A 21,905-nucleotide genomic window follows, 5' to 3' on the forward strand; every position below is an offset into this window, starting at 1 on the left:
TTTTTCTTTTTTTTTTTTTTATTTTAATTATGCTTACTTTATTAGATTTAATCTTAATTTTTATTCCTCCTATCGCATGTTAATGTAAGCTGGTAAATTTTATTTGTGTTGTTTTCACTTGTTATAATAGCTTAATGGTAAATGTCGTTAATGACCTTAGTTGAATAGTTGGTGTTGTGTAAGGGCTTCTTACTCATGTTACTTTACTTTCCTTTCGTTTGTTGTAAACTCTATTTAATTAATGTGATTTCAATCGTTTTCAAAATAAATTTAACAAAACTTATCAAAATTGATATAAGCTTTGGTGTGTGAAAATAGTACTACGTATTTGAGAAATGGAAAGACGAAGAAAAACTAATACCAGTACTTTTCATTTTTTATTTTTTAAGACGCGTTATTTTAAATCCTTAGAAGACTCGTCCCATTTATTTAACGTTCTCCCATGAAGCGCATTTCACGTTCTCAATTGAATACTTGAATGGCACCGCGCATTCAAGTAATCATACCGGCCGAAGCTGAACATTATGGGGTAAGAAGTTGTTTGTTTTTGTTATCATCAAGTCAAGCTGAATACTTGAATACTATCAGACTGCTGGCGTCACATAGTCATCAAGTCAAGGATCTTTGCATTGCTTTGATAAATAGTAGTTCTGCCCAAAAATATGCTGTATTATTGTTGGTTGCTTGGGATAAGCTCATGGTCTCGTCTGCTGAGGGGGACCTAGAGACCACCCCAGTTGGGCAACACTGTCATGGTTTGCTGGTGGGGTTGATGGGGGTGGTGGCTGTTGGTATAATAATTTGGTGGTGATTGTTGGTGTTAGTAATTACTTAGATCTTAGTAAGTTAGATATAGTTTGATTTTTTAGTAAGTTAGATTATTACCGGTAACCTGTATTTATGTTTAAAGGTAGGAGTATAGCAGGTTTTTCATAAGCCTATTCTTAGCATATGAGGAAATCAAACATTTGTTGCTAATAATTGTAAATATCCAAAATATCATTTGTTGCAAAAATGTAGTATACTATCAATCTATCATAGTCATATGAGGATCTATCATGATAAATATGCCACCAACAATCATCTAAGGTGCCACCATTAGTATATGCCTCCTTATTGTATGGCATACTAGCATGTTAGGAACTAGTATATATGAAAAGTGATGAACGCATGATTAGGGAAGGAAGTTTGATTAAGATATGTAATTTGGGAAAATTTTCTGAGCGGTGACTTGAGGTTTCATACTTCCTCCGATTTTTTAGTTGTGGTACATTAATTAAAAAGCTCTGATATTTTTGTCAAAGTATCACAACAACAGCGACAAGAATAACAACATCAAAAGAAAAAAACCGAGGAAGTATAATTATATGGCCTATGATAAAATATTTAGTGAAATACAACTGCGGGAAATAGAGGTTTTTTAAAGACATTTCAATCCAAGATAAATATTTAGCACAGAACCCTTGCTATTATTAAAATTATTTAATAGGTGCTAAAGCCAAGTAGTTTTAAAAACCAATGTAAAAGCCTACTTAACTTTTAAAAAAAGAGCCAACATATACTGTAAATTTGTGTGAAAAAAAGAATTGAAAGAGTTGAGAAGATCAATTAGATTATCATGTGGCCGAAGGAAAAGAAAAATAAGATTGAAAAGAAAATTGTGGTTAACAACTCAAATAAAAAAAAATAAAAAAAAAAAAGAGGAAAGGAAAACAGTATAAGCTGTCAACCACACTACTAGCCTACTAGGCGTCATATGAAATTTTTATGTTTTTTAAAGTCACGTGAATAAAAAAAAGTGTTGTAAGAGAGAGAAAAACAAGAAAGGGTAAGGCATTCCTTTCTTCATTCATAACTATGGCGTATAATTTTGTAGATCTAGGGTTCTTACCAAATCCAACATACGAATTTTGTGGGTGTCCGAATTTGTGTCATGTTGAGTGACTGACATAGTTCGGTGGCCTTTTAGCCAAGTTTAAGTAACATAGCAAATTTAGTATATCAAAGATGTTACAACAACAATGCCTTAATCGCAATATATATTAGGGTCATATAGACATTAGGGGAAATCCAAGTTAATCTTCTTGATTGCTATAATATGTTAATCTAAGGGCTGTATTGGTATTTTAGCCTATTAAGTTGAGGATGCACTTGTAAATTCCATCTCTTGACATGGACAATTAGCATGACCAAGCAGCCACGTAACATCACAAACTTACAGTTGGATTAACGCCATATACAGCCGTAACTTAACGACAGACTAAGGTTAGGAAAACTCCACCTGACCACCTTCAAAGTTCAAACAACATTGTCTCTCTCCTTTGTAATTGCTCAATCTTGTATTTGTTCAAACATTAAGTTTGAAAACCAGCCCTTCAAATCTGCTTTGAAACAGACTTCATTTATGCAAAATTTGAAAAGCTTATTAGGTGGCTTGAAATTCCCCATAAAAGCGACGGCTCAGGGCACCCTTTTGATGGGCCTCGCGTTGATCACAGAGGTTCTAGCGGCCAAACTCCATTAAAGCTGAAGTTTGAGCTTACTAATCCTGGAAATGGTGGATCTACTAAGGAAACAGGGGGGTCACGTGCTACCCCGGTTTAAAAACAATTTGTTGTTTTGAATATTTATTAGAATGCAATTATAAATCACATCATCGTCATTGTCGTAGTCGTAGAACTGTAGACGCATACTGGGTTGATGATTATTGGAGGCTTGGCAATTTGCAAGTTCGATTCTTTAATCAAGCATCAATGTTTTATTATTTAGCAATTAGTAGTTTAGTACTATAAGATCATTTAATTAAAACAATTCCGAGGCAATTATGAATAGTTACAAACTTACAGTTTGTTTTTTTTTTTTAAAACCAACTTACAGTTTGTCAATACAAGATGTTAAGTTATTTCTTTTAACAACAAAAATGCTTATTGTATTTTTTTTTTTTTTGTTTATTCTCACACACTTATAAAAAAAATTTCTAGACTCAAATTGGAAATTTTCAATATTTATTGTATAACTTAGTGCTTGAAAAAGGTTACTTTAATTTTAATTATAAGAAATTTAAGTTTCTAGTATGGTGCTAACGTGCTACCCCAATTTAATAATTCCGGATCCGTGTTAAATACGGATATGGGCCGCACCAGTAAATTAAGAGAGAGAGTCCACTTTACAAGTCCAAGAAGGTTTCATTCCAAAACCATATGGCAATAGGAGGACTAGCTCCTTAGCCTTATAAAGTTATTAGCTCTTTCTTCATCAGTCAATGTGGGCACTTACATGTGGTGATACTTGAAAGGTTTATTTTTTAATAATCCGCCTCTAAGCCTGGTATGGTGGGTAAAACATAGAGAACTAAAACGATTTTGGGAAATTCAATATAGGGCCCACCATTCCACCAAATTATTAATTTGAGAAATTCATTATGGAGGCCATTAAATGACAACCAAATTGTATAAAAAAAATTAAAAGATTTGGAAAATATTTTATTACTACGTTTATCATAGCATAATATACCCGTAACACGCATATTCTTAGGTGCACACTCATGCACCTAGAAATAGGTGTAACAACAGCACAATATGATTATTAGCTTTTCAGAAAGTGAACATATGTATAAAAAATATGAATATTATCTTTTCAGAAAGTGAACATATGTATAAAAAATAAAGAGTATTATCTTTTCAGAAAGTGAACATGGGCATAAAAATGTGTGATTTTCGATTTCTTATGTGGTGACTTTGTGATTAACTTCGATTGATTAGGTTATACTACCTTCGTTAGCATTTAGTTGCAACTTTGGGGTATTATTTGAGAGACATAAAATATTCCAAAGTTGCAACTAAATGTTAACGGATGTAGTATATGATTTTCTTAATTCTAACAAATTGAATTTTATCTAATTTTCTGCATTTTTTTTTATTTGAACATAATCATGCAAAATATGAACATATGCATAGGTTCCCATAAATGTGAACTTTAACTTTTCAGAAAGTGAACATAGGCATAAAAAATATGAATTTATGCATTTCAGAAAGTGAACATAACATTTCAAAATATGAACGTAAGCATTGGTTTTCTTAAAGTGAATATAAGCATTCCAAAGGTGAACATATACGTAAAAAAATATGAACATAAACATTTAAGAAAGACAACATATGATTAAACAGATTTAATTAATATATCATGAACAACACCACATATTTACATTATGAATATTTGAAATTATATGAACATATAAAATATTATTATGAATATAATGCATTTAATTATGAACATAAAATTTAAAGAATTAAAAAAAATGAAACATATGCATTATAAGTATTACATATTCATTTTTTTTATATCTTCATTTTTTATTATTAAATGTTCATTTTTTTCATGTTCATACTTTTTTTACTAAAAGTTCATATTTGTTTACTAAATGTTCATTTTGTAAAGCGTAGTATTAATTTTTTTTACATTGTTGCACCTATCTAAGGTGCGCAAGGGTGCACCTTAGACTAATTGCCCATAACATGCCAATTTCATTGATCCAGGGATAAAACTAATGGATATATATGAGAAAGATTCATACATTTCCTATTTATTGATATTTATACCCATAACCTACCAATATTTTATCCTCCCTCTTCTCTCTCTTATCTCAAATCTTGTGGCATCTCGCAAAATTTGGATATGATGGAAAAATATTTTATCTTTTAAAAAAAAACATATAAGGTTTTTTTTTAGGAAGTCCCAAAAGGGAACCAATGCAAATTACTCATTATTTTTTTTTTTTTTTGTTGATTATAACTCATTACTTAATAAAGCATCATTTGACAACAAAATACGAGTAGTTGTCCCAGACCAAAATCTACGAGCAGACCCCAGTTTATTACTTTGATAAATAAAATTTATTTATCAAATGACAAAATGGTAAATAAATCAAAAACTCTTTCCGTCTTAATTAGAGTCTCATTTCTAACATTTATTACTCACATAATAAAGAGAAAAGAGACTCTAATAAAAGGACGAATAGAGTACTACTTTGTCTTTTCCCAAAAGGGGACTAGGTATGTCTACGTATCCAAAAGGGAACTCGGTAATGACACAAAATGAAGAAGATTATTTAATAGAAAGAAGGTTTGTTGATTGGCTAGGATTAATTGCTTTTGTGAGGGAGGTTAAGGGTTCTACTCCTATTCTTAGCCACTGGTTGTACCTTACTCCTTATTTTTTTTAATTTTTTTAACATATTTTTTACTCTCTATTGGACAGATACTGACAAATACAGGATAAAAAGATAATTGAATGACTTGATTATTATTACTCGATAGGTAGAGTATTTATACAAAACCTATATTCATAAGATAGGAAACAATCTTCCTACAAAATATACTAACCTAGCCATAAATCTTACAAATATATTCACTAAATAATAACTTTAACATAAATAAACCTAGATATATCATTCAATTCACCTGATAAGATCTATACGGAAAATATATCACACTTATATTTTCTGATAATATTGGTTATCTCATATCTAACCCTCTTCCGCAATCGTAACATATTTAACGTATCTTTGCTTCAACCTAATGACTAATCTCTTAATTTTTCTTAATTTCTTACACAAAATTACACCTAATTTTATTTCTCAAATTCACCGGTACAGTTGACAAATGTTCTCTATAAATATAAATTTGATTGATAGAGTTCTTTTTAAACAAAATTAAGTTGCTGAAAATTTTATGAAAATACATTTTGCTATATTTTTTAAGAGATAAATTGGCCTTGAAAGTACTAGTATTGTAAATGAATTTGTATTAAATAAAATATGTAGCATCAGTACGGTACCTAATTAAAGTTTGAACAACCACTAAGCACTAACCTTTGAATGGTCTTCAAAGTCCAAACCACCTACCTGCAATAAATGTATATAATGTAATAAATCTCCACCAACTACCTAAACACTAACTAACGGAGTAACTTCATATAAGGAGCAGCGCAACATTTCGTTTGCCTACGTGTTGCTTCCAGTAGCTGACTCAACATGCTCTCACTTCAATTGCTGACATGGCGTAAAAGATTGACATAATAAAACAATCAAGAAGATCAACTGGGCATCCCCCTAGACATTATTGCATGAGTCATATACATAGATCCTTTCTCCATTCTTCTTTGACATTTATCACTTTCAACCACCCTCATCCAAACTTGCTTTCGTCTTCTTCTATTTCTCACCTTGTTTTCTCTTTGCCATTCTTCAAGCCTCCTATATCAATGTGGTACTTGGTCTCTGTCTTACATGACCAAATCTCCTTAAATCATACACCCTCATCTTATAATTATGCTTACAATTGAAGATTTTATATGAAAAATCTGTAATATTATTAAATCTCAAATGGAAAAGATGTTGACAACATGTCACTCTTATGTCATGATGAGATTTATGACTAGGCGCCACATGGATAATGACATGGATTATACCTTTAGCGTCTACATGGATAAGTATCAAATGTCTACCTGTAATGTGGAAGCCATTGCAGCAACCCATTTCTTAAAATAAAAGAGGAACTCTTAAAGATCAAGAAGCAATTGAATGACGATTGGAGTTATCTACAACATAATCTAGTCACTTGGAAGTGGTTGTCAGTATAGAGACTAGTGTTAGTGCTTTCAGAAACCTAAACTTTGTGATAAAAGCTCTTCTAATATGTTTGGAGTAATGATATAGGAACTTCAACGTCTCTTATCTTTATTTATGTTTTGTTTTTCTCCCTGATTCCCTTGCATTGTTTCTTTACTGACATTTATTTTCCATCTCTTTTCAAGAGTGTACCGATGTATGAGCTGCCAATCCACATTCTTTCTGAGCTTCAAGATGCGGGACTTGACTTGAAGCCCGGTGGTGCCAACATACAGTGGTATAGAGAGTTTGATGCTATATTACATGTGCAGTCTGTTTTTTACTTCTATTTGGTTGCCTGAGTAGTTTGTTTTTTGCTAGTGTAACCCCTTAATTTTGGCAAAAATGGTCACATGAATATCTTGTCATTGAAAGATACATTACAAAATTTGTGTAGTCTATACATACAATTTGCATCCTCCCCTTTTAACTGAAGTGCTAGCATAGGAATTGAGAAGTAATTCTGAAATTATGCCCATTAATTTGAGTAGGTTATGGCATGATGAAATCCTCTGAGTTAACAAGCAATTTCATTAGAGATGTGAAATGAGCATAACATTTTCCAATAATTGCAGTGCATTCATTAATGAGAGATTTGGGTGCTGGATCATCTGACCCAAACTTGAAATGTATCTGTAGTTACTTAATTCAGTTATCAATTTCAATGACTTATAGTAATACTGCTTAATTGGCAAAAGACTCAACTGGATGGCTAAAACTCTTGGAAATGACCTGAATCAAATTTGATCTAAGTGACCTGTTTTCCATACCTTTTTCCTCGCCGAGGACTGGGCATTAGGCCTGTACAAAACTATCCGAAAATCCGATAATCCGATCCCTAACCGATCCGAATTTTTGGATATCCGATCCGAGTTTTCATTTCGGATCGGATATCCGATCCGAAAAAGCGGATATCGGATGCGGATTTGGATATTAATTTTCATAATTTCGGATATCCGATATCCGAAAGATATCCGAAATATAAAGCCTAAAATAGTGAAATATATATAAAATTTTTAAATTGTTCATATAAAACTAACCCTGTATTATTAACTTATTGTAATATTCTTAATATATTTGATGATAATATTAATTGCAAAAGGACTAGTATTTTTGTTAAAATATTTTGTACAACTTAGCGATAAAAAAACGGTAAAATTAGTGAAATTTAGAAAGTAATCATAACAATTTAACTTAATATTGGATAATGGATATCCGAAGCATCCGATCCGAAAATTTTGGATATCCGAATATCGGATATTCGAATTTTTCAAATCGGATTTGGATATCAATTTTTGATATCCGAGTCTTTGGATATCCGATCCGAAATCACATTTCGGATCGGATATCCGATCCGTGAACAGGCCTACTGGGCATAACCATATTGCATTTTGATTATGGGCATTTTCATTTATTTCATTTCATTTTTTAAAATTATTGTGATAGCCTTGTGTCACTTCCCTATCTTTTATAGTTTGAAATAGCTCTTACGAATAGTGTTTGGACATGGCTAGCTATAGCGCACGTGTTAACTGCCCTATTTTGCACAAAAGGATGATATTTTTATACGAGGGGCTTGCTTAATCATACAGAAGTAAATGAATGTAGTAGCCTTAGTTTGAATCATGAAGATAATAGCAGTTGATTGATCGAGCGTTGCTAATGATCTTTCGTTTCATATTTATTGCATGACAATGTATAGTGAAAGCTTAATATGGAGTGTTGAGTGGTCAATTTTATGTGTTGCTAATTAGAAGAGATCAACTGTTCAGAATTAGTTTGCAATTTTATTCTTTTATTTATTCATAATTTTATCTTATAGAAGCATCTCCTTGTAGTTATTTTGTGATAGAATCATCTCCGTATAATTTGCATCTTAATATATATATTACTTAATATGTTTGTGAACTTGATATCCTATTTCGATTGATGAAGTCTCCTGCCCAAGGTCACGTCAAAGGCTAAAACTAAAGGTATGTAGTTTTGATTACAATTGAACTAAGATTTTTATACAACAAATACTCTGTTTAGTTTTGTTAAGTGGTGGAAGGGCTTTTGATGTCATACAGTGCTGCCAGAGCAAAAATATTATGTGGAGCCACGACGATCTGGTCCAATTTTCCCTTCTTTCATTGGGGTAAATATTCCAAAAGTTTTACTATAATTAGCTAAGTTGACTCACTTTGACTAAATTTTTGACCGCATTGCAATATTCGATAGTGATTTCAAATTAGTAATACTACTTGAGTGACTTGACTCACTTAACATTTTTTTTTTTTTGGTTTATTTTCGTTTCTTGAATAATTCTTGCAAAGCATGTTATATACTTGACTTGTTATACTGGTTGGTTTTACTCGTGTTTATCTAAATGGCATCTTTTCGGGATGCTTTTGAATATAGCTTTGCTAGTTTTTCAAATTTAATGCATCGAAGTTTAGTGCAAACTACTTTATAACAATCATTAGATTTACATTACAGTAGTTTTGTATGTATTGTATGTTGATGTTGCATTAATTGATTATTTGTTGCAGAAGCCTGTGACAGGTACATCCGGGTCTCCGTCCTTGTTACATTTTCAATACCGTACACTTCACATCCTTAATCCTATGGAAAATCATCTACGGAAAACCGCACAAGTAGTGAAGCCGCCATCATCGCATAATGTTATAGAGTTAACAAAAGTATGTGCTCCTCTAATGTGGTTTGCCAAGAGGAGTTTCAAGTAGGTACGATATGAATGTGCGAAAAAGCTTACAAGGCCATGGATTTTCTTGGAGCCCTTATCTCACTTATCTAGCTTCAGTCCTCTTAATAATAACCAACAACATTTTAATAGCCTAGTCTATATTGGTTATAATCTATTTGGAGTAGTTTCCTTGTGTTCCTTTGTAAATACTTCGTAATAGCTTGGGGTCTTGTGTTACATCAAGTTAGGATTCCTTTGAAAGGTTTTGGTTTTTAAACACATGAAGTGATGCTGTAATTATCAGTTCAACTTGTGAATTATTTGCTGTAATAATATTTTAGCAAGTGTTTGTATTTTCTGTATTATGTTCAAAGTAATTCACACTAATTTCAAGATTAGTGTAATGTGCAAAAATATGAGGGTGCATGTTAATTAGTGTTTTTATTTCGGGAAAAAATAGTCATCCATTTCATTAAGCGTACAATGTATTGAGGATTTGATTAAGTTTGGCTACTAGTTGAGCTGTTTAGACCATGTGAGATGACGAGAAACTTAGTTGGGTCATGCAGATGGAGATATTTGGAGATTAGTGTGGAATGTTAGAAGGCCACCTAAAATGAAGCAATTTTAGTGGAGAGCATGTACTTGTTCCCTGGCAACAATGGAAATACTTCATTTTTTAATTTTTTCTACTAATAGACTTCATAAATAAAAGCAATAGACAAATTACGACCTAAAGAGCTTAGAACATGACTAGAATTGACGCGCGCATAAACCATTCTAGTGATAGGAAAAAATAAGTATATGCCAATTGACAATTTTTCTATATCTCACTCCGACCTATCTTCACTCGATGGTGAATTATAGCTCGTTGTTGTTTTGACGCTTATTGAAGCCCCATGAGCTAACACTTACATATGCATAATTGGCTACTCGTTGAGGCTTGGTTTATAGGTCGTTGCCTCGTCATCGCCCGTCATCCAATAATATTGTAGCTTATGTTTAATTATTTTATTTTTATCTTTTGTAATTTCTTTAGCTTAGAATTTAGGGAGCTATAAATACTCTTATGCCTTTTATTATTATTTATGTTTGTTTTGTTTTCCTTTAGTCATAGTTTATCTTGGGTAATTCCATGGATTGTTTTGGAGTTTATTACATTAATTCACAGAGGTATTTTATTTCTAAATTTTAATTATGCTTTTTTTATTAGATTTAATTTTAATTATTTATTTCAAGCTTGAGTAGTTTTATTTCTAGGGTTTGAGAATCCATGTTTATGCTATAAGTTGATTGATATTTATTGATATTTTGATTATTGATTTTTCAAATTAATAGCGTTTATATTGTTAATAAGAGTTTGAATCGAAAGATCATACTTTTAGAAACTTACCTACAATTAGCAATTTTGATTATGCAAGCGAACGTACTGCATATGTTAATTGAGAGCGTTAAGATCCAACTGTAGGCTTAACAATTGCTCATGATACTTAGATTAATTAAATTGTTAATGGTATTTTGATGAATTTAATTTAAAACTATAAACATGGTGAATCACAACCCTAGGCCTTTTGCAGAAGTTAGATTGAATATCATTTCCATGTGGATTTGACCTACTTACCGTTGTGCCTAAATTTTTACTACAGGTTTAGATTTCTGCAGGTTGCTAGGTCGCAGGTCACGGGTTGCTAGATTACAGGTTACAGATTGCTACGTGATCAGCTACCTGGTTCCATGTATTAAACGAAATCAAGCAAAGATATTTTCAAGGAATATTCTAAGAGAACCCAAGTTTGAACGAAGTCAAAGTTGTTATAAGCTTTCCTACAATCAAGGAGGAGATATTTTTCACCAGGAATAAATCAATTGGAAATGTTAAATGTATCCGCACCACAAATAAGTCCACATTCGTTGAAGACCAAATCAAGGAGTCAAAATACTTCTCCTATTTTCATGTAGGACACTCCCACTATCCTTCAACTAACCAGCAACAAAGAATAAGTGAAAAGGCAAAGGATAAACACAAAGAGAACATGGCATGAATCTCGTAGCTGAATCTGGCAGCTAACTCCTACTTTCAAGGAATCATCAAGGAAGTTATTACAAGACTTCAAAAGACTCCCCTATTATAAATAGGATGGAAGACCATTGTAAAAAGGCAAGATAGGAGCCTTAGGCATCATATTTCGTAGTCATTAGCAATTAATACTAAATTACAGGTTCATTCTTAGTCACAAAACAACCTGTATTGTATCTGTACTTCATTCTCAAACTAGTGGATTGGTGAACTCAATGCCACCCGCAATTATTACAGCTATAAATGCTCCATTCAAGTTTGATGACCCAAAATGGAAGCACGCCTGAAGCGTGGAAGACCAATAGGTTTCAAAGACAAGAATCCTCGAAAAAGGAAAGGAGCAATGGTTGATGATGGCCAAAATGATGATACAATTTCTGAAGAATCTCCAGAAGATACCTTAGATATGATACAAAAGGAAACTCAGGTACCTGATAATGAAGAAATTTCAACAAATTATATCATGTCTGGCATTACATGGAACCGAAACCAAATCGACGCCGATGATGCTTTTACATGCAATGTGGCATTAGATGTTATGAATGCTAATGAGGATCATGAGCCAAAGTCCTATTGATGAATGTCATTAAAGAAATGATTGGAAAAAATGGAAAGAAGCAATTGAAACATAATTAAAACCTCTTAGAAAAAGAAAAGTATTTGGACCTATAGTCCATACACCTGAAGGTGTAAAGCCAGTGGGATATAAATGGGTTTTCGTGCGAAAGAGAAGGTGAAGTTGTGAGATATAAGGCATGATTAGTTGCACAAGGATTCTCACAAAGACCAGGTATATATAGATTTCTCATTAGTCTGGCAATAACAGAAGGACTAGACTTACGTCTGATGGACGTAGTCACAACTTACTTGTATGGCTCAATGGATAATGACATTTACATGAAACTCCCAAAAGGTTTTAAGGTGCCTGAAGCAGCAAAATCTAGTTCTCGAGAACAATTCTCTATTAAATTGAATAAATCTCTTTATGGACTGAAACAATCTGGGCGTATGTGCTATAATCGCCTTAGTGAGTATTTGTTGAAAGAAGGTTACAAAAATGATCCTATTAGCCCATGCATTTTTATAAAGAGATTTGGATCAGGATTTGTTATAGTTGCAGTGTGTGTTGATGATTTGAATATAATTGGAAATCCCGAAGAGATTTCAATGACAGTAGAATACTTAAAGAAAGAATTTGAAATGAAAGATCTTGGAAAAACAAAATTTTGTTTGGGATTGCAAATTGAGCACCTAAAGAATGGAATCCTTCTACAACAATCAACATACATAGATAAGGTTCTCAAAAGGTTTTCTATTTATAAAGCACATCCATTGAGTAATCCCATGGTTGTAAGATCATTATATGTAGAGAAGGATCCATTCCGCCCTCGAGAAAATGATGAAGAGATTCTTGGTCCAGAATTACCATACTGAAGTGCGATAGGAGCATTAATGTACCTTGTTTGGCATACTCGACCTGACATATCATTGTCAATAAATTTATTAGCAAGGTTTAGTTCATGTCCAACTCGGAGGCATTGGAATGGGATTAAACATGTACTTCGTTACCTCCAAGGTACGAAAGACATGGGTTATTCTTTTCTAAATCGTCCAAAGATGATTTGATTGGTTTTGCAGATGCAATATATTTATCTGATCCACATAATGCCTGATCACAAACTGGATATGTGTTTACCTATGGTGGTACTGCCATTTCAGAGCGATCCATGAAACAAACCATAGCTGCTACTTCTCTAACCATTCTGAGATTTTAGCTATTCATGAGGCTAGTCGTGAATGTGTATGGTTGAGATCGGTAATTCAGCATATACGAGAAGATTTTAGTTTACCTTTCGGAAAAGAAGCACCAACCATTTTATATGAGGATAATGCAGCATGCACTGCACAGCTCAAGGAAGGGTACATTAAAGAAGATCGGACAAAGCATATTTCACCAAAGTTCTTTTTTACTCGTGATCTTCAAAAGAATGGTGATAAAAATGTTTTAATTATTCGTTCGAGTGAAAATTTAGCAAATTTGTTTACTAAGGCGCTTCCAACTCCGACAATCAAGAAGCTCCTCATTCGTTCAAACCTCCTCATTCACATTAATCATATATTTTTTTCAATATAATTGAGACAACATATAGTATTGTTGGTTCTGTGGATGACGTGGCATATTGAGGTGTTGAATAGATGACGTGGCATAATAAGAGGTTGAATAAGTGATGTGGCGAAATGAAGGTGTTTACGTGGCGTATAGACGTTTTTAGGAACGTCTTTTAATAGATTAGTATAGATATTCTACATTCTCTATCCCTTCCCTCTATTTTTCATCCCTTCTCTCTATTTTCATAATAAACCTAGATTTTTGATTTTTTTTTAGAAGGGTTTAGGGTTTTAGGGAAGTCTTCAAATGTTGTTTTATTAAGTCCAAAATCACAATTTTCTACCATTTAGTTCAGTTTTCAACATCAACCCATTTGGAAAACTTAAACCCTTGCTACCGATTTGAGCATCATAGTCAGGAACTCAGGACATGTTATACCCTACTTCCAATAGAATCACTAACACCCCTTTGGAGTTGGGGAAACGAAACCCTTGCTATTCCTTGACATTGCCCTACAAATTTGGACACTACATCAAACTATTTACAGGTATTACTCCGTAGTCCGTATACGTATGATGTGATGTTAGTACCTTTTGATCGTCAATATAAGAAGTGTCTCCAAGGTAAGAGCAAAAGAAAAACAAGCATGCAAGAGATACATCACAAGATAATTCATATTTAAAATCCCCTTAAAACTATGCAAATTTTTTTCATCTGAGATCTCTCTGCTATTACAGACTTTGCAAAATCCCCTTAGACTCCACTTGGACGATGAGCAAAACTATACTAGTACTTCGAATAACAGTTTTCTTTTCAAACATATTTATATATATATATATATATATATATATATATATATATATATATATATATATATATATATATATATATATATATATATATATATATATATATATATTTGAAAGGAAAATTTGTCAAGAAAAAGTCAACCTTTGCGTGGTTAGCTCAAAATAAGCCAACCTTTTGATTAACTTAAAACAAGTCCACTTATAATGGGTATTTTCTTTGAATAGGTCAAATGACCTACAACCTACCAAACAAGTCATTTTTTTAAAATAAAAATACTTTATTAAATTTAATTAAGTAATTTACTATAATTATATTAAATTAACATTTTCCTTAAAAAAATTAACATTGCAAAAAAAAAAAAAAAAAAAAAAAAAAAAAAAAAAAAAAAAATTTAAAAAATTAGAAAAAAAAACCAGCCATCCCCTCCCCCAACAACTACCAGCCTCCTTCCAGCGGCCGGCGCCGGCGTCCACGTCCATCCCCTGGCGCCGGCGACCCCACTCCATCATTCCTCCATCCACGACACCCTATCCTCCTTTTAACCCATTCCCGCATCCTCCACCCATACCCCGATACCATCCTTTTTCCCCTTTCCCCGTATAAGAAATTACCCCCTCCCCTCGTTCGCTAGTTGGATCGGCCCCCTCTCCCTTTCCTACCCAGAAACGATAGCCTTAAACAACCATAAAACGACACCCCAAAACCACCATAAACGACCCAGAAACGAGTTTGGGTTTCGTTTATGGTAGTTTCGGGGGTTGGTTTAGATTTGGGGTTTGAGAACTTGAGATAATTAGGGACGAGAATGGGAGAAGGAGGGGATGGGGTCGCCGGCGACGGGGGAAGGAGGTGGTCGCCGGCTGCTGGAAGGGGGAAGGGGATGGCAGTATGGTGGCTGGGATTTTTCAATTTTTTTATTTTATTATTTTATTATTTAATAATATTATTTATTTCTAAATTGAATTTATTTTAATGATTAATAAAAAATAAATAAAAAATAAAGAAGGACCAACCACATAATGACACGTGTCATATTTTACCTTAATAATCGATTACAATTGAATCTAACAGGTTTTGACTCATTTTGAGGAGATATCTAATAAAAGTCGACTTATTTTAAGTTAATTGAAAGATTGACTTATTTTGAGCTAACAACATAAAGGTTGATTTATTCTTGACAATTTTTCCTATTTAAAATGCATCTTAATGACCGTCTTAGTACCCTCAAATCCTCCATTATATTTAACTTAAATAACTTCTGAAACTATGCTTCAACATCGGTGCAGGAACTCAGTAACTTCCCGATTTCTTCATCATCACTGCAGCACAAAAGAAAGGCAAAAATCAAGTTAGGAAAAAAAAACTCAAAGCATAGAGCCATAGAGTAGCATAAAAGGTTGATTATCATGCATGCCCCCTTAATGAGAAGAACCAAAAACCAAACGAGCCTCACTGTATAAACAAAGTGTTTTGAGAACGAAAACAATTATAAAATCCTTGAAAAAGCAGAGTCACCACTTAGGCAAACAACCCTTAGCTTCCATAAGTACATAATTAGTTAAAAAAACTATTTCGGATTAGAAGTGGAAAGTAGAAATTTAAAACAAGAGCAAGCCAAATTTAGTATAGTAGTGGACTAGTGGTTCAGTTTTATACAGCTAAAGCAATGAAAGAACTAATTTCATCATAATGCATGCTACATTGGACATTATACATCATATATATAATGCATGCTACAACCAGATAAAGGCCACAAGTCTTGACTCTCAACACTACTAAATATATAGCAAATCATCTTACTAATGATAAATAGCTTAATAAGTTTGCTGCGCCAATGCCACAAGTCAAAGACCATGGTATCAAGATTATCCACAAAAATGGAGTAATTGCTAAAGAAAGATGAAGATGACAAAACGAGATGATGTGGACATAGCAAGGAGATGCAAAACTCACATAAAAAAAAAAAAAGGGAGGAACACATAAAAGAGTGCACTCTTCCATCCTTTTAGGCTTGCTCTATTTGACCCATGAGGCTCACATATTTTAATCAGATGGAGCAAACTAAAATTGACAGTATATAGATCACATAGCATCACAGATCAGAAACAAAAGTGCAAAAGCATAAATGAAAGTCCAAATCAAAACCAACAATCCATTAATAATAAATGTCATGAGTAACCACATTTTCCTATGTTCACTCTAGTAAAGTGTAAATGGGTTTGGCGCCTTACTTACAAAACATCCACCACAAAAAAAAAAAAAATAAAAAAAAAAAAAATAAAAATAAAAAAATACTTCCTCCGTTTTTTTTAAGTTGACACAATTTGACTTTTGCACTATTCACAAAATACACTTTGACTAGCTTTTGTGAGTTATAGCCACGATAACATAATTATATTGGATCATGTTTGAATCGTCTTAATGTATATTTTATTAAATCCACTTTTTATAATTTTACAATGTCGATAATTAGATATATTAATCGTGAAAATAGTGCATTAGCAAACGTGATTAAAGAAAGATGTCAACTAAAAAACAGAGGTCGTATAAAACAAAGTTAATAAACAATACCTCTTTACTAAGATGTGACACATAAAGTCATCAGATTTAAGCTTTCACAGCAATTTTTCTCGCTTATCAACCTCAATAGTTGAATTTAATTAATATTCCTCTATTGTTTATTTTCAAGTTTTTATAACTTGCATCATTTTTCCTTTTAAAATGTTATAAATGAGTTGCATCATTTCCTTTTTTAGAAGGTGCTTGTTGTTCCCTTTTTATACAAAAGGTAATTTTCCATAACCAAGAAAAATAAATAAAATTGGCGTTCATATTCTGCTTATAGTTCTACAAAAGATCAATGGAAAACAATTAAAATTAGGAAAATTTGTCAGAAACCACCCGTTAAAAACTGTTTTTTGTCAAAAACCACCCGAAAAAAAATATGTTGCCAAGGACCACCTGTTTTTTAAAAAAAGTTGTCTAACACCACAAGGGTCTCATTTCCGGCATTGACTGACAAACTCCGGCGTTGACCTATGTCACGTGCCTAGCACGTGACTTTTAATGACCCCCCCTCCAAAATTTTTTTTTTTCCTTTCGAAAATTTTGGACTTCCCTCTCTCTAATCTCTCTCCTCTTCTTCTCTCTCCTGTTCTTCTCTTTCTTCCTCTCTCTGCCATTAATACTCCTCTAATTTGCAGAACCGATTGGACAACAATCTTAATTGCGAAGGTAAATTGAAGTAATTGGGAGTTGTTGGAACAGTGATTTCGTCTTTTAAAAGGTAAATTTTTTCTATTTTTGCCGTAATTTGTACGAAGCTTTTATCTTGTTTTTGCGTTCTTTGTTCTCTGGGTAAATTTCTGATCAAGCTGAGTGATAATCAATGGGTAAAGGTACAACTAGCAAATGCAAGACAAAATCAGAAGGGGGGACCAAATGGGAGATAATTCATAAAGCAAGGTTCGATTTTTTGATTGTTATTATGCTTTAATGGTGTATTTTTGGGTTGATTTTAAAACTGATTTATGTCCTTGTACCACTAATGACGTGTGTTTACCACTAATTATGTGATTAATTTGTAAATTGTGCATAGTGAATTGTTTGAATTGTTTTCAGTAGTTGAAGCAATTAAATATTGTGAATTGAGTTGCTTTATTGGTATTTGAAGCTTTAACTTGATATTGTTAATTGTTAATTGTTGCATGTTGATTTTTTAATTAGTAATGTTGTTAGTGTGATAATGCCAGTACTCTATGTTGGTTTTTTGTTGTTGTTTATCAGGTTTAATGGGCAAAAGTTTATAGGTGTGCCTAGGTATAGATTAAAAATTGGGGAAATGAACTTTAGACTGTATTATGGTGGGGTTTTTGTCACTAATAAGAAGAAAAGACAAACCACTTATGAACCAGGGCCTACTGGTTTTCATGGCCTTAGTTTACACCCAAATGTAGGGGAATGTTGTTACTTTGAGTTTGCATACTGGATTAGGCAGGAGTTGAAGTATGAGGATGTTGGTGAGATTTGGTTTAGGAAAAAGAATTGTACTTTATTCACTGGGAGGAAGCAATTAGAGAGTGATAAAGAGATTCCTGAGCTGTTGGAATCTCCAGAAGGTGATGGGTGGTACAACTTGTATGTTGTACATCATGAGAGAGTGGATAATGTTGGGGGAGGGAAAATCCAAGAGGAGGGGCCTCATGTCTGTGATGAGTTTGTTGAAAGTGAGTATAATAATGAGTATGAGGAATATGAGAATCTTGATAATGTTGAAGAGTGGTTCAACATGCACCAGCTGTTAGGTGTGAACAATAAAGGAAAGGGAAAAGCTGGTGAGTCAACAAGTCAGAGGGCCCCACATGTTGCACAACCTAACCCTAGATCTGAAAACACACTCTCACTTATTTCTTCAACTGCTAACCAACCTTGTACCCCTTCCTTCAGCTAAAAACAGCCACAAAAATATCCTTCTTCACGCATTAAAGGGAAAGCTACTGCTAGATCTAGGAAATGGCAAGCTTGTGAGGATCTTGGGAATGCAGAGACTGTAGTTGAGGGGGGTTTAGGGAAGGAGCAGGAGGAAGGCAGTGGTTCAGAAGATGACAGTGATGTGGACTTAAGTGATGATGACTGGGAGGATCAAGAAGATGAGGATTTGTTTGCAGCAAATGTTGATGAAACAATCACTGAGAGAGTGACTAGAAGTCTAGGTGGTAGTCAGGCTTTGCAAGTGCACCAGCCACAAACAGAACAGGCCCCTGTTACAGAAGAGCCTGATTTGGTGGACTTGGGCTTAGGTGATGATGTTGATTTATGTGAATCTGATGATGATGTTGAGAGCTTGCCAGACTCAGATGATGAGAGAGGGATACATTATCCAGTTTTCAACCCACAAGTGGACTTCAAGGACAAGATAAAGCTGAGCAAGGGGTTGAAATTCCCATCTGTATCCATACTTAGGAAGGCTTTGAGGTATCATGCAGTTGAAAATGGGTACAATTACTATTTTCTACATAATGACAACTTTAAAGTGACTGTGTTCTGTGTTAATAAGTGTGACTGTAACTGGAAGCATTGTAGGATTGTAAAGTGTAGTTGTGATAGCAAGAGAAAATGCAAGTTTAAAGTACATTGCAAGAAGGTCAAGGGTGAGGCTACAATTCAGATCAGAACTATTAATCTGAGTCATGTGTGTGGAAGACAACATGAAAACAACAAGGTTACTGCTTTGTATTTAGCTGAGAGATTTTTAGATGAATGGAGGGACTCACCAACTTGAAAGCTTAGAGACTTTATGCTTAGAGCTAGGAGAGTGACAGGAGTTAGTCTTGGGTATTACAAATGTTATAATGCAAGGCAAATAGCAATGAGAATGATTCATGGAGATGCTGCAGATCAGTATAGGAGGGTTTGGGACATGCTGAAGCCATTAGACAATATAATCCTGGTAGTACAGCTGTGGTGAAGTGCATTGGAATAGAGCATCCACCACCCCTATTTCAGAGAATGTATATATGTTTGCAGCCATGCAAAGAAGGTTTTATGGCTGGGTGTAGGCCAATTTTGGGGGTTGATGGATGCCATTTAAGGGGTGCAGTACCTGGGATTTGTTTGACAGCAGTGGGAAAGGATGGAAACAACAATTTGTTTCCTGTTGCATGGGCCATTGTAGAGACTGAAAACAGAGAGACTTGGGAGTGGTTTCTGGAGCTGCTTGTAAAGGACTTGGGGAGTGTGGCTCAAGATTTGACATGGGTGAGGCAAGGGGAAGAGTCTGTCACTTATATGTCTGACAGGCAAAAGGTCAGTCACACCTACCATATTCATTTGATTTGTGTTCATTTTTTGCTTGATAATTGGACTTATGTAATGTTGCAATATACTGTGTTTTTAGGGTCTTTTGGATGCTTTCAACAAAGTAATTCCTAGAGCTGAAATAAGGTTCTGCTGCAGACACATATGGGCCAACTTCAAATTGAAGTTTCCTGGCCAGCTTTACAAGTAATACTTTTACATGGCAGCTAGAGCATCAACTAAGGTAAATAATCTCCTTTTCATTCAAGTGTTTGAATATATAATCTGTTAAGAGCAACTGAAGTTCCCTTGTTTTAATTGCTGTTGTGTGTCAATGTGAGTTTCATTTCAATCAACAAATGGAAGCAATTAAAAAACTTTCTCCAGATGCTTACAACTATTTGAACAACATTCCAGCTTGTCATTGGTCAAGACATGCATTTAGCACTAGGTGCAAGTCTGGAATGTTGCTCAACAATTGCTGTGAGAGCTTCAATAATGTCATCAGAGAAGCTAGGTCTATGCCTATCCTAGGAATGTTGGAATGGATTAGAAGGTGGGTTATGAAAAGGTGTTGTGCAAAGAGAGATGGGTTAAAGAACTTTCAGGGAATGATTATGCCTTCAGTGGTTAAGATGATTGATAGGGCAAGTGAACAAGTCAGCAAGTGTGATGTTACACAAGCTGATGTTCATGAATTTGAGGTAGATCATGTGTCAACTGGTGAGACTTATGTGGTTAATTTGCAAAGTAGAACTTGTGGTTGTTTTAGGTGGGAGTTAATGGGGATCCCATGTTATCATGCCTTGGCATGTATTGCAAAGAAAAGGTTTAACTGGGAGGACTATGTGCACCCAGCCTATCATGTCTCTACATATGCTAAGTCATATGCTCCAGCCTTCCACCCCATGCCTGGTAAAAACCAATGGCCAAAGACCACATTCCCAGAGCCACTGCCACCAGCATATAAGAAGCTGCCAGGAAGACCCAAGGGTAAAAAGAGAATAAAGGAGCCAGGAGAGGGAGAAGATGTAAGTTATGTTGTCAAGAATAAAAAACAATCTACTTGCAAGAACTGTGGTCAGTTTGGGCACTACCAAAAAACTTGTAAAAATCCACATGTTCCACCACCACCACCAACTCCTGTCAATAAGGGTGGCAGACCAAAGAAAGGAGCAGCAGCAACCACCAATGCACCACCTACTACAACCACCACTACTGCAACACCAGCCACCACCAATGCAGCAACAACAACAGCACCACAACATTCCCTGCAACCAGCCTCAACTACAGCCACTCAAGCAACAGCAGGTCCTTCAATCAGAATACAAGCACCAAAGTCTGCAAAGTCTGGAAAAAATACTAAGCAGAAACAAGGGTCCTCAAAAGCACCACAAGTTTCTACAAGACCAAGCTCAAAAAGACAGAAGACCAATGCAGATTCCTCAGCTTCAGTGTTATGTTCTCAAGCAAGCTGCACAGCACAACAATCTCAAGCCTCAAACACAAACTCATAATTGTGCTAGTTGTTTATACTGTCATGTGAACTCAGTTTATTAAGCTAGGATTAACTTTTGCAAACTTGATACATTCCTATGTCTTTATTGTTGTTTATGCAAACATTTGCAAACTTTTGCAACCATGTCTTGTTAAATGATAATCAAGTTGTTACTTTTGGCAATGCATTTGTGCAAACTAATTTATAGAAAAGGAAACCATTTCATTCATTACTTAGTAAAAAGGATTACAAACTTAGTTG

The 21,905-nt window shown here is 34.1% G+C and overlaps 1 long non-coding RNA gene across 1 annotated transcript; it reads left to right on the forward strand.

Annotated features, from left to right (window-relative positions):
* Window positions 1-6,319: 6,319 nt before the first annotated feature.
* Window positions 6,320-8,804, forward strand: LOC145595993 (uncharacterized). Its single transcript, XR_014103057.1, has 4 exons — window positions 6,320-6,647; window positions 6,814-6,905; window positions 8,603-8,640; window positions 8,737-8,804. It is a non-coding gene; the product is annotated as an uncharacterized LOC145595993 (long non-coding RNA).
* The last annotated feature ends 13,101 nt before the right edge of the window (window positions 8,805-21,905 follow it).

The sequence above is a fragment of the Chenopodium album genome, chromosome 19, assembly GCF_948465745.1.
Source record: "Chenopodium album chromosome 19, dcCheAlbu1.1, whole genome shotgun sequence".
In the NCBI taxonomy this organism is placed as follows: Eukaryota; Viridiplantae; Streptophyta; class Magnoliopsida; order Caryophyllales; family Amaranthaceae; genus Chenopodium; species Chenopodium album.